Source organism: Arachis stenosperma, chromosome 2 (assembly GCF_014773155.1).
Source record: "Arachis stenosperma cultivar V10309 chromosome 2, arast.V10309.gnm1.PFL2, whole genome shotgun sequence".
Lineage (NCBI taxonomy): Eukaryota > Viridiplantae > Streptophyta > Magnoliopsida > Fabales > Fabaceae > Arachis > Arachis stenosperma.
Window position 1 is genome coordinate 44,222,288 of NC_080378.1, and position 13,306 is coordinate 44,235,593.

At 40.6% G+C, this 13,306-nt stretch overlaps 1 non-coding gene across 1 annotated transcript; it reads right to left on the bottom strand.

Annotated features, from left to right (window-relative positions):
* Nucleotides 1-1,134: 1,134 nt before the first annotated feature.
* Nucleotides 1,135-1,238, bottom strand: LOC130963987 (small nucleolar RNA R71). Its single transcript, XR_009080102.1, has one exon. It is a non-coding gene; the product is annotated as a small nucleolar RNA R71 (small nucleolar RNA).
* Nucleotides 1,239-13,306: the final 12,068 nt, after the last annotated feature.

The following is a 13,306-nucleotide window of genomic DNA, read 5'->3' on the forward strand; positions in this document are numbered from 1 at the left end:
TTTCAATCAAATGTTTTCAAAATTAATTTCTTTCCTTTTTCAAAGATACTTGCTATCAATTAATGATTTGATTGAACATTTCAAGTATGTTGCCTTTTCTGTTGAGAAAGGTTTAATGTTTGAATCATATCTTTTCTTGATAGCCAAGTTATTAATTTTTAAAATCAAATCTTTTTAAAATTGTTTTCAAATCATATCTTCTCAATCACATTTTTTTTAAATCAATCATATCTTCTTAACCTCATCTTTCTCAAAATAGTTTTCAATCAAATCTTTTTGACTTCTAATTTCAAAATCTTTTTCAAAAACCACTTGAATTCTTTTCCACTTTGAGTTTTCGAAAATTATCAATCAATTTTTCAAAATGATTTTAAAAACTTTTCAATTAATTTTCGAAAATTCTCTTCCCCTCTTCCCACATCCTTTTATTTATGGAGTACAACTCCTTCTCAATGCACAATTCGAACTCTCTCTGATCAAGTTCGAATTCTTCTACCTCTTTCTTCTATTATTCTGTTCCTCTGACACCTTAAGGAATCTCTATACAGTGACATAGAGGATTCCACATTTTCTTGTTCTCTTCTCTTTCATATGAGCAGGAGCAGAGACAAAGGCATTCTTGTTGAAGCTGACCCTGAACCTGAAAGGACCTTGAAGCGAAAGCTAAGAGAAGCTAAGGCACAACTCTCTGTAGAGGACCTAACAGAAATCTTCAAAGAAGAAGAACCCATGGCAGCCGAAAACAACAACAATGCAAATAATGCAAGGAAGGTGCTGGGTGACTTTACTACACCTACTCCCGACTTCTATGGGAGAAGCATCTCTATCCATGCCATTGGAGCAAACAACTTTGAGCTTAAGCCTCAATTAGTTTCTCTAATGCAACAGAATTGCAAGTTCCATGGACTTCCATTGGAAGATCCTCATCAGTTTTTAGCTAAATTCTTGCAAATCTGTGACACTGCCAAGACTAATGGGGTAGACCCTGAGGTCTACAGACTTATGCTATTCCCTTTTGCTGTAAGAGACAGGGCTAGGACATGGTTGGACTCACAACCTAAAGAAAGCCTGGACTCATGGGAAAAGCTAGTCAATGCCTTCTTGGCAAAGTTCTTTCCACCTCAAAAATTGAGTAAACTTAGAGTGGAAGTCCAAACCTTCAGACAGAAGGATGGAGAATCCCTCTATGAAGCTTGGGAAAGATACAAACAATTGATCAGAAAATGTCCATCTGACATGCTTTCTGAATGGAGCATCATAGGTATTTTCTATGATGGTCTCTCTGAACTATCCAAGATGTCTTTGGATAGCTCTGCTGGAGGATTTCTTCATCTGAAGAAGACGCCTACAGAAGCTCAAGAGCTGATTGAAATGGTTGCAAATAACCAATTCATGTACACTTCTGAAAAGAATCCTGTGAACAATGGGACTAATCAGAAGAAAGGAGTTCTTGAGATTGATACTCTGAATGCCATTCTGGCTCAGAACAAGATATTGACTCAACAAGTCAATTTGATTTCTCAAAGTCTGTCTGGAATGCAAAATGCACCAAGCAGTACTAAGGATGCTTCATCTGAAGAAGAAGCCTATGATCCTGAGAACCCTTCAATGGAAGAGGTGAATTACCTAGGAGAACCCTATGGAAACACCTATAATTCTTCATGGAGAAATCACCCAAATTTCTCATGGAAGAATCAAGAAAGACCTCAACAAGGTTTTAACAACAATAATGGTGGTAGAAATAGGTTTAGCAATGGCAAGCCTTTTCCATCATCTTCTCAGCAACAGACAGAGAATTCTAAGCAGAACCCCTCTGACATAGCAACTATGGTCTCTGATCTAATCAAAACCACTCAAAGTTTCATGACTGAAACAAGGTCCTCCATTAGGAATTTGGAGGCACAAGTGGGACAACTGAGCAAGAAAGTTACTGAACTCCCTCCTAGTATTCTTCCAAGCAATACAGAAGAAAATCCAAAAGGAGATTGCAAGGCCATCAACATGGCCGAATTTGGAGAAGAAGGAGAGGAAGTGAACGCCACTGAGGAAGACCTCAGTGGGCGTGCACTGACCTCCATTGAGTTCCCCAATGAGGAACCATGGGAATCTGAGGCTCAAAATGAGACCATAGAGATTCCATTGGACTTACTTCTGCCTTTCATGAGCTCTGATGAGTATTCTTCCTCTGAAGAGGATGAGTATGTCACTGAAGAACAAGTTGCTAAATACCTTGGAGCAATCATGAAGCTAAATGACAAGTTATTTGGAAATGAGACTTGGGAGAATGAACCTCCTTTGCTCACCAAAGAACTGGATGACTTGTCTAGTCAGAAATTACCTCAAAAGAGACAAGATCCTGGGAAGTTTTCAATACCTTGTACCATAGGCACCATGACCTTCAAGAAGGCTCTGTGTGACTTAGGGTCAAGTGTAAACCTCATGCCTCTCTCTGTAATGGAGAAGCTAGGGATCTTTGAGGTGCAAGCTGCAAGAATCTCATTAGAGATGGCAGACAACTCAAGAAAACAAGCTCATGGACTTGTAGAGGATGTTTTGGTGAAGATTGAAAACCATTACATCCCTGCTGATTTCATAGTCCTAGAGACTGGGAAGTGCATGGATGAAACCATCATCCATGGCAGACCCTTCCTAGCCACAGCAAAGGCTGTGATTGATGTTGATAGAGGCGAGCTGATCATTCAAGTGAATGAAGAATCCTTTGTGTTTAAGGCTCAAGGATATCCCTCTGTCACCATGGAGAGGAAGCATGAAGAGCTTCTCTCAAATCAGAGTCAAACAGAGCCCCCACAATCAAACTCTAAGTTTGGTGTTGGGAGGCCACAACCAAACTCTAAGTTTGGTGTTGAACCCCCACATTCAAACTCTAAGTTTGGTGTTGGGAGGTTCCAACATTGCTCTGAGAAAATGTGAGGCTCCATGAGAGCCCTCTGTCAAGCTACTGACATTAAAGAAGCACTTGTTGGGAGGCAACCCAATGTTATATTTTATCTATTTCTCTTTGTTATTTTATGTTTTTTGTAGGTTGATGATCATAAGAAGACACAAAATCAATTGAAAAAGCAAAAACAGAATGAAAAACAGGAAGAAAAATAGCACACCCTGGAGGAAGAACCCACTGGCGTTTAAACGCCAGTGAGGCTAGCAGTTGGGGCGTTAACCGCCCGTCTGGCACCATTCTGGGCGTTTAACGCCAGAAAGGGGCACTAGACTGGCGTTAAACGCCAGAAAAGGGCAAGAACCTGGCGTTAAACGCCAGGAATGGGCACCAGCCCGGCGTTTAACGCCAGAAATGGCTCAAAACATGATTTTGCTTGCCATTTGGTGCAGGGATGACTTTTTCTTGACACCATAGGATCTGTGGACCCCACAGGATCCCCACCAACCCCACCACTCTCTCTCTTCTTCACTCATTCACCAATCACCTCAATACCTCTTCCCCAAAAACCCTTCACTTATCAAATCCCATCTTCCTCTTCACCACTCACATCCATCCTTCATAAAACCCCACCTACCTCACCATTCAAATTCAAACCACTTTCCCACCCAAACCCACCCTCACTTGACCGAACTTTACCCTTCCTCCTCTCCTATATATACCCTTCTTCACCCCTTCATTTTCACACAACCTAAACACTACTTCTCCCCCTCTTTGGCCAAACACAAAAGCCATTGCCTTCTTCCTCATTTCTTCTTCTTCTACTCTCTTCTTTCTTCTTTTGCTCGAGGACGAGCAAACCTTTTAAGTTTGGTGTGGTAAAAGCGTTGCTTTTTCGTTTTTCCATAACCATTTATGGCATCCAAGGTTGGAGAAACCTCTAGAAAGAGGAAAGGGAAGGCAAAAGCTTCCACCTCCGAGTCATGGGAGATGGAGAGATTCATCTCAAGGGTGCATCAAGACCACTTCTATGAAGTTGTGGCCTTGAAGAAGGTGATCCCCGAGGTCCCTTTTTCACTCAAAAAGAGTGAATATCCGGAGATCTAACATGAGATCCGAAGAAGAGGTTGGGAAGTCCTTACCAACCCCATTCAACAAGTCGGAATCTTGATGGTTCAAGAGTTCTATGCCAATGCATGGATCACCAAGAACCATGATCAAAGTGTAAACCCGGATCCAAAGAATTATCTTACTATGGTTCGGGGGAAATACTTGGATTTTAGTCCGGAAAGTGTAAGGTTGGCATTCAATTTGCCCATGATGCAAGGAGATGAACATCCTTACACTAGAAGGGTCAACTTTGATCAAAGGTTGGACCAAGTCCTCACAGTCATATGTGAAGAGGGCGCCCAATGGAAGAGAGATTCAAGAGGGAAGCCGGTTCAATTGAGAAGGCATGACCTCAAACCCGTGGCTAGAGGATGGTTGGAGTTTATCCAACGCTCAGTCATTCCCACTAGCAACCGGTCCGAAGTTACTCTAGACCGGGCCATCATGATTCATAGCATCATGATTGGAGAAGAAGTGGAAGTTCATGAGGTTATAGCCCAAGAACTCTATAAAGTGGCAGACAAGTCCTCTACCTTAGCAAGGTTAGCCTTTCCTCATCTCATTTGTCACCTCTGTTATTCAGTTGGAGTTGACATAGAGGGAGACACCCCTATTGATGAGGATAAGCCCATCACTAAGAAAAAGATGGAGCACACAAGAGACCCCTCTCATCATGAGATCCCTGAAATGCCTCAAGGGATGCACTTTCCTCCACAAAACTATTGGGAGCAACTGAACACCTCCCTAGGAGAATTGAGTTCCAACATGGGACAACTAAGGGTGGAGCATCAAGAACACTCCATCATCCTCCATGAAATTAAAGAAGATCAAAGAATCATGAGAGAGGAGCAACAAAGACAAGGAAGAGACATTGAGGAGCTCAAGCACTCCATAGGATCTTCAAGAGGAAGAAGAGCCGCCATCACTAAGGTGGACCCATTCTTAATCTCCTTGTCTTTATTTTCTGTTTTTCGAATTTTAGTGCTTATGTTTATCTATGTTTGTGTCTTGTGATCATTAGTGTCTTAGTGTCTATGCCTTAAAGTTATGAATGTCCTATGAATCCATCACCTTTCTTAAATAAAAAATGTTCTTACTTGAAAAAGAAAAAGAATTGCATGAATTTTGAATTTTATAGCAGTTTAATTATTTTGATGTGGTGGCATTACTTTTGTCTTCTGAATGTATGCTTAAACAGTGCATATGTCTTTTGAATTTGTGGTTCATGAATGTTGGCTCTTGAAAGAATGATGAAAAAGGAGACATGTTACTGAGGATCTGAAAAATCATAAAAATGATTCTTGAAGCAAGAAAAAACAGTGAATACAAAAAAAAAGGCGAAAAAAAAACCGAAAAAAGAAAGAGAAAAAGAAAGAATAAAGTTGTGATCCAAGGCAAAAAGAGTGTGCTTAAGAACCCTGGACACCTCTAATTGGGGACTCTAGCAAAGCTGAGTCACAATCTGAAAAGGTTCACCAATTATGTGTCTGTGGCATGTATGTATCCGGTGGTAATACTGGAAGACGAGTGCTTTGGCCACGGCCAAGACTCATAAAGTAGCTGTGTTCAAGAATCATCATACTTAACTAGGAGAATCAATAACACTATCTGGATTCTGAGTTCCTAAAGAAGCCAATCATTCTGAATTTCAAAGGATAGAGTGAGATCCAAAACTGTTCAGAGGCAAAAAGCTAAAAGCCCCGCTCATCTAATTAATACTGATCTTCAGATGTTTTTTGGAGTTCATTGCATATTCTCTTCTTTTTATCTTATTTGATCTTCAGTTGCTTGAGGACAAGCAACAATTTAAGTTTGGTGTTGTGATGAGCGGATAATTTGTACCCTTTTTTGGCATTGTTTTTAGTATGTTTTTAGTAGTTTTAGTTGAGTTCTTAGTATATTTTCATTAGTTTTTAGTTAAAATTCACTTTCTGAACTTTACTATGGTTTGTGTGTTTTTTCTGTGATTTCAGGTATTTCTGGCTGAAATTGAGGGACCTGAGCAAAAATCTGATTCAGAGACTGAAAGGACTGCAGATGCTGTTGATTCTGACCTCCCTGCACTCGAAGTGGATTTTCTGGAGCTACAGAAGCCCAATTGGCGCGCTCTCAACGGCGTTGGAAAGTAGACATCCTGGGCTTTCCAGCAATATATGATAGTCTATACTTTGCCCAAGATTTGATGGCCCAAACCGGCGTTCAAAGTCACCCTCAGATTCCCAGCGTTAAACGCCGGAAACTGGCACCCAAATGGGAGTTAAAACGCCCAAACTGGCATAAAAGCTGCGTTTACTCCAAGAGAGTCTCTACACGAAATTTCTTCATTGCTCAGCCCAAGCACACCAAGTGGGCCCGGACGTGGATTTTTATGTCATTTACTCATCTCTGTACACCCTAGGCTACTAGTTTTCTATAAGTAGACCTTTTACTATTGTATTACAGAGCTTTTGATCATGTTTTTATGATTGAACTCACTTTGGGAGGCTGGCCATTCGGCCATGCCTAGACCTTGTTCTATGTATTTTCAACGGTGGAGTTTCTACACACCATAGATTAAGGTGTGGAGCTCTGCTGTACCAGTATTAATGCAATTACTATTGTTTCTATTCAATTCCGCTTGTTCTTGTCCAAGATATCACTTGTTCTTCAACTTGATGAATGTGATGATCCGTGACACTCATCATCATTCTCACTTATGAACAAAGTGACTGACAACCACTTCTGTTCTACAAGCAAACAAGGCTCTAATGTTTATCTCTGGGATTCCTGATACACGATGCATGGTTGATCGCCTGATAACCGAGTGCTCGCCTGACAAACTGGTGCGCGAAATTGTGATTACTACAACTTCGCACAACTAACCAGCAAGTGCACTGGGTCGTCCAAGTAATACCTTACGCGAGTAAGGGTCGATCCCCACGGAGATTGTTTGTATGAAGCAAGCTATGGTCCCTTGTAAATCTCAGTCAGGCAGACTCAAATGTATAATGGTGATGAACGAAAATAACATAAAGATAAAGATAGAGATACTTATGTAATTCATTGGTAGGAACTTCAGATAAGCGCATGAAGATGCCTTCCCTTCCGTCTCTATGCTTTCCTACTGTCTTCATCCAATCCTTCTTACTCCTTTCCATGGCAAGCTCGTGTAGGGTTTCACCGTTGTCAATGGCTACCTCCCATCCTCTCAGTGAAAGCGATTTGCATATGCCCTGTCACGGCATAGCGGAATTCAGCTGTCATTCTCGGTCAGCCGGAATAATATCATTGATACTTTTGCGTCTGTCACTAACGCCCCGCCTGCTAGGAGTTTGAAGCACGTCACAGTCATTCAATCATTGAATCCTACTCAGAATACCACAGACAAGGTTTAGACCTTTCCGGATTCTCTTGAATGCCGCCATCAGGTCCTGCCTATACCACGAAGATTCCGATTAAAGAATCCAAGAGATATTCACTAGAGCCTTGGTTGCTTGTAGAACAAAAGTGGTTGTCAGTCACCTTGTTCATAGGTGGAATGATGATGAGTGTCACGGATCATCACATTCATCAAGTTGAAGAACAAGTGATATCTTAGAACAAGAACAAGCGGAATTGAATGGAAGAACAATAATAATTGCATTAATACTCGAGGTACAGCAGAGCTCCACACCTTAATCTATGGTGTGTAGAAACTCCACCGTTGAAAATACATAAGAACAAGAGTGATCATTGGTTTCGGCCCCAGAGAGGGAACCAGAAGAACCAAGATCTGATCTAAGAACTATGTCCAAAGATGATAAATACAATAGTAAAGGTCCTATATATAGAGAACTAGTAGCCTAGGGTGTACAGAGATGAGTAAATACATAAAAATCCACTTCCGGCTCACTTGGGTGTGCTTGGGCTGAGCAATGAAGAATTTTCGGTGTAGAGACTCTTCTTGGAGTTAAACGCCAGCTTTTATGCCAGTTTGGGCGTTTAACTCCCAATTAGGTGCCAGTTCCGGCGTTTAACGCTGGAATTTCTTGAGGTGACTTTGAACGCCAGTTTGGGCCATCAAATCTTGGGCAAAGTATAGACTATCATATATGCTGGAAAGCCCAGGAGTCTACTTTCCAACGCCGTTGAGAGCGCGCCAATTGGGGTTTTGTAGCTCCAGAAAATCCACTTCGAGTGCAGGGAGGTCAGAATCCAACAGCATCTGCAGTCCTTTTGAGTCTCTGGATCAGATTTTTGCTCAGGTCCCTCAATTTCAGCCAGAAAATACCTGAAATCACAGAAAAACACAAACTCATAGTAAAGTCCAGAAAAGTGAATTTTAACTAAAAAACTAATAAAAATATAATAAAACTCAACTAAAACTACCAAAAACATACTAAACACAATGCCAAAAAGCGTACAAATTATCCGCTCACACAACACCAAACTTAAATTGTTGCTTGTCCTCAAGCAACTGAAAATCAAATAGATAAAAGAAGAGATATACTATAGACTCCAAATTATCAATGAAACTAAGCTCCAAATTAGATGAGCGGACTAGTAGCTTTTTGCCTCCGAACATTTTGGCATCTCACTTTATCCTTTGAAATTCAAATGATTGGCTTCTTTAGGAACTCCGAATCCAGATAGTGTTATTGACTCTCCTAGTTAGTATGATGATTCTTGAACACAGCTACTTATTGAGTCTTGGCCGTGGCCCAAAGCACTCTGTCTTCCAGTATTACCACCGGATATACATGCCACAGACACATAATTGGGTGAACCTTTCAGATTGTGACTCACTTTGCTAAAGTCCCCAATTAGAGGTGTCCAGGTTCTTAAGCACACTCTTATTGCCTTGGATCATAACTTTATTTCTTTCTTTTTCTTTTTTTCTCTTTCTCCCTTTTTTTTTTTTTTTTTTTTTGTATATTCACTGCTTTTTTCTTGCTTCAAGAATCATTTTATGATTTTTCAGATCCTCAGTAACATGTCTCCTTTTTCATCATTCTTTCAAGAGCCAACAATTTAACATCATGAATCACAAATTCAAAAGACATATGCACTGTTTAAGCATACATTCAGAAAACAAAAAGTATTGCCACCACATCAAACTAATTAAGCTAGTTTTAAAGATGAATTTGAAATCCTGTACTTCTTGTTCTTTTGTGATAAAAACAGTTTTCATTTAAGAAAGGTGATGGATTCATATTCATAGCTTTAAGGCATAGACACTAAGACACTAATGATCATAAGACACAAACATGGATAAACATAAAGCACTAAAATTCGAAAAACAGAAAAATAAAGAACAAGGAGATTAAAGAACGGGTCCACCTTAGTGATGGCGGCTCTTTCTTTCTCTTAGAAGATCCTATGGAGTGCTTGAGCTCCTCAATGTCTCTTCCTTGTCTTTGTTGCTCCTCTCTCATGATCCTTTGATCTTCTCCAATTTCATGGAGGAGGATGGCATGTTCTTGGTGCTCCACCCTTAGTTGTCCCATGTTGGAACTTAATTTTCCTAGGGGGGTGTTAATTTGCTCCCAGTAGTCTTGTGGAGGAAAGTGCATCCCTTGAGGTATCTCAGGGATTTCTTGATGAGAGGGGTCTCTTGTTTGCTCCATCTTTCTCTTGGTGATGGGCTTGAGGTCATGCCTTCTCAGTTGAACCGGCTTTGGATGCCATAAATGGTTATGGAAAAACAAAAAGCAATGCTTTTACCACACCAAACTTAAAAGGTTTGCTCGTCCTCGAGCAAAAGAAGGAAGAAGATAGTAGAAGAAGAAGAAATGGAGGAGAGGGAGATGGCTTTGTGGTTAGGCCAAAAGGGGAAGAAGCAGTGGTTTGAATTTGGATGGTGAGGTAAGTGGAGTTTTATGGAGGTGAGTGGTGAAGAGAGAGATGGGATTTGATAGGTGAGGGGTTTGTGGGGATCCTGTGGGGTCCACAGATCCTTAGGTGTCAAGGAAAAGTCATCCCTGCACCAAATGGCATCAAAAATCACGTTTTGAGCCAATTCTGGCGTTAAACGCCGGGCTGGTGCCCATTCCTGGTGTTTAACGCCAGGTTCTTGCCCTTCTCTGGCGTTTAACGCCAGTCTGGTGCCCCTTTCTGGCGTTAAACGCCCAGAATGGTGCCAGACTGGGCGTTAAACGCCCAACTGCTAGCCTCACTGGCGTTTAAACGCCAGTGAGTTCTTCCTCCAGGGTGTGCTATTTTTTTCCTGTTTTCATTCTGTTTTTGCTTTTCTCATTGATTTTGTGACTTCTTATGATCATCAACCTACAAAAAAGATAAAATAACAAAAGGAAATAGTTAATTATAAAACATTGGGTTTGCCTCCCAACAAGCGCTTCTTTAATGTCAGTAGCTTGACAGAGGACTCTCATGGAGCCTCATAAATGATCAGAGCAATGTTGGAACCTCCCAACACCAAACTTAGAGTTTGAATGTGGGGTTCAACACCAAACTTAGAGTTTGGTTGTGGCCTCCCAACACCAAACTTAGAGTTTGACTGTGGGGGCTCTATTTGTCTGATTTGAGGGAAGCTCTTCAAGCTTCCTCTCCATGGTGACAGAGGGATATCCTTGAGCCTTAACACATAGGATTCTTCATTCACTTGAATGATCAGTTCACCTCCATCAACATCAATCACAGCCTTTGCTGTGGCTAGGAAGGGTCTGCCAAGGAGATGGATTCATCCATGCACTTCCCAGGATCTTGTCTCTTTTGAGGTAATTTCTGCCTAGACAAGTCATCCAGTTCTTTGGTGAGCAAGGGAGGTTCATCTTCCCAAGTCTCATTTCCAAATAACTTGTCATTTAGCTTTATGATTGCTCCAAGGTATTTAGCAACTTGCTCTTCAGTGACATACTCATCCTCTTCAGAGGGAGAATACTCATCAGAGCTCATGAAAGGCAGAAGTAAGTCCAATGGAATCTCTATGATCTCATTTTGAGCCTCAGATTCCCATGGTTCCTCATTGGGGAACTCAGAGGAGATTGGTACACGCCCATTGAGGTCTTCCTCAGTGGCGTCCACCTCCTCTCTTTCCTCTCCATATTCGGCCATGGTTATGGCTTTGCACTCTCCTTTTAGATTTTTTTCTGTATTACTTGGGAGAGTACTAGGAGGGAGTTCAGTAACTTTCTTGCTCAGCTGACCCACTTGTCCTTCCAAATTTCTGATGGAGGACCTTGTTTCATTCATGAAACTTTGAGTGGTTTTGATTAGATCAGACCATGTTGCTAGTCAGAGGGGTTCTGCTTAGAACTCTCTGTCTGTTGCTGAGAAGATGATGGAAAAAGGCTTGTTATTGCTAAACCTGTTCCTTCCACCATTATTGTTATTGAACCTTGTTGAGGTCTCTCTTGATTCTTCCATGAAAAATTTGGGTGATTTCTCCATGAAGAATTATAGGTGTTTCCATAGGGTTCTCCTAGGTAATTCACCTCTTCCATTGAAGGGTTCTCAGGATCATAAGCTTCTTCCTCAGATGAAGCATCCTTAGTACTGCCAGGTGCATTTTGCATTCCAGACAGACTTTGAGAAATCAAATTGACTTGTTGTCAATATCTTGTTCTGAGCCAGTATGGAATTCAGAGCGTCAATCTCAGAACTCCTTTCTTCTGATTCCCATGTTCACAGGATTCCTTTCAGAAGTGTACATGAATTGGTTATTTGCAACCATCTCATCATTTCCTGAGCCTCTGTAGGCGTTTTCTTCAGATGAAGAGATCCTCCAGCAGAGCTATCCAAAGACATCTTGGACAGTTCAGAGAGACCATCATAGAAAATACCTGATGCTTCAAAAGCATGTCTGAGGATATTTTCTGATTATTGTTTGTATCTTTCCCAAGCTTCATAGAGGGATTCTCCATCCTTTTGTCTGAAGGTTGGACTTCCACTCTAAGCTTACTCCATCTTGTGGTGGAAAGAACTTTGCCAAGAAGGCATTGACTAGCTTTTCCCAAGAGTCCAGGCTTTCTTTAGGTTGATAGTCCAACCATATTCTAGCTCTGTCTCTTACAGCAAAAGGAATAGCATCAGTCTATAGACCTCAGGGTTACCCTATTAGTCTTGACTGTGTCACAGATTTGCAAGAACTCAGCTAAAACTGATGAGGATCTTCCATTGGAAGTCCATGGAACTTGCAATTCTGTTGCATTAGAGAAACTAATGAGGCTTAAGCTCAAAGGTGTTTGCTCCAATGGCAGGGATAGAGATGCTTCTCCCATAGAAGTCGGGAGTAGGTGCAGTGAAGTCACCCAGCACCTTCCTTGCATTGTTGGCATTGTTGTTTTTCGGCTGCCATGGGTTCTTTTTCTTTGAAGAATTCGGTCAGGTCCTCAACAGAGAGTTGTGCCTTAGCTTCTCTTAGCTTCCGCTTCAAGGTCCTTTCAGGTTCAGGGTCAGCTTCAACAAGAATGCCTTTGTCTTTGTTCCTGCTCATATGAAAGAGAAGAAAACAAGAAAATATGGAATCCTCTATGTCACAGTATAGAGATTCCTTGAGGTGTCAGAGGAAAAGAAAAGTAGAAGACAGAAGTAGAAAATTCGAACTTATCAAAGAAGATGGAGTTCGAATTTTGCATTAAGGGATAGTGTTAGTCCATAAATAGAAGGATGTGAGAAGAAGGGAAGTAATTTTCGAAAATAAGAGTGAAAAAGAAATCAAGTGATTTTTGAAAAAGATTTTGAAATTAGAAATCAAAAAGATTTGATTGAAAACCATTTTGAAAAAGATGTGATTAAAAAGATATGATTTGAAAACAATTTTAAAAAGATATGATTTGAAAACAATTTGAAAAGATATAATTTTAAAAATTAATGACTTGCTTAACAAGAAAAGATATGATTCAAACATAAAACCTTTCTCAACAGAAAAGGCAAAAAATGTTCAATCAAATCATTAATTGTTAGTAAGTATCTTTGAAAAGGAAGAAATTGATTTTGAAAACATTTGATTGAAAAGATATGATTTGAAAAAGATTTGATTTTGAAAAACTTTGAAAAAAGGAAAAAAAAATTGATTTTGAAAACAAAATCTTCCCCCTTGTGCCATCCTGGCGTTAAACGCCCAGAATGGTGCACATTCTGGCGTTTAACGCCCAAACCACTACCCTTTTGGGCGTTAAACGCCCAACCAGGCACCCTGGCTGGCGTTTAAACGCCAGTCTGTCTTCTTCACTGGGCATTTTTGAATGCCCAGCTTTTTCTGTGTGATTCCTCTGCAGTATGTTCTGAATCTTCAATTCTCTGTATTATTGACTTGAAAAGACACAAATAAAAAATATTTTTGGATTTTTAATAATGAGGAATAATCAAAATGCAACTAAA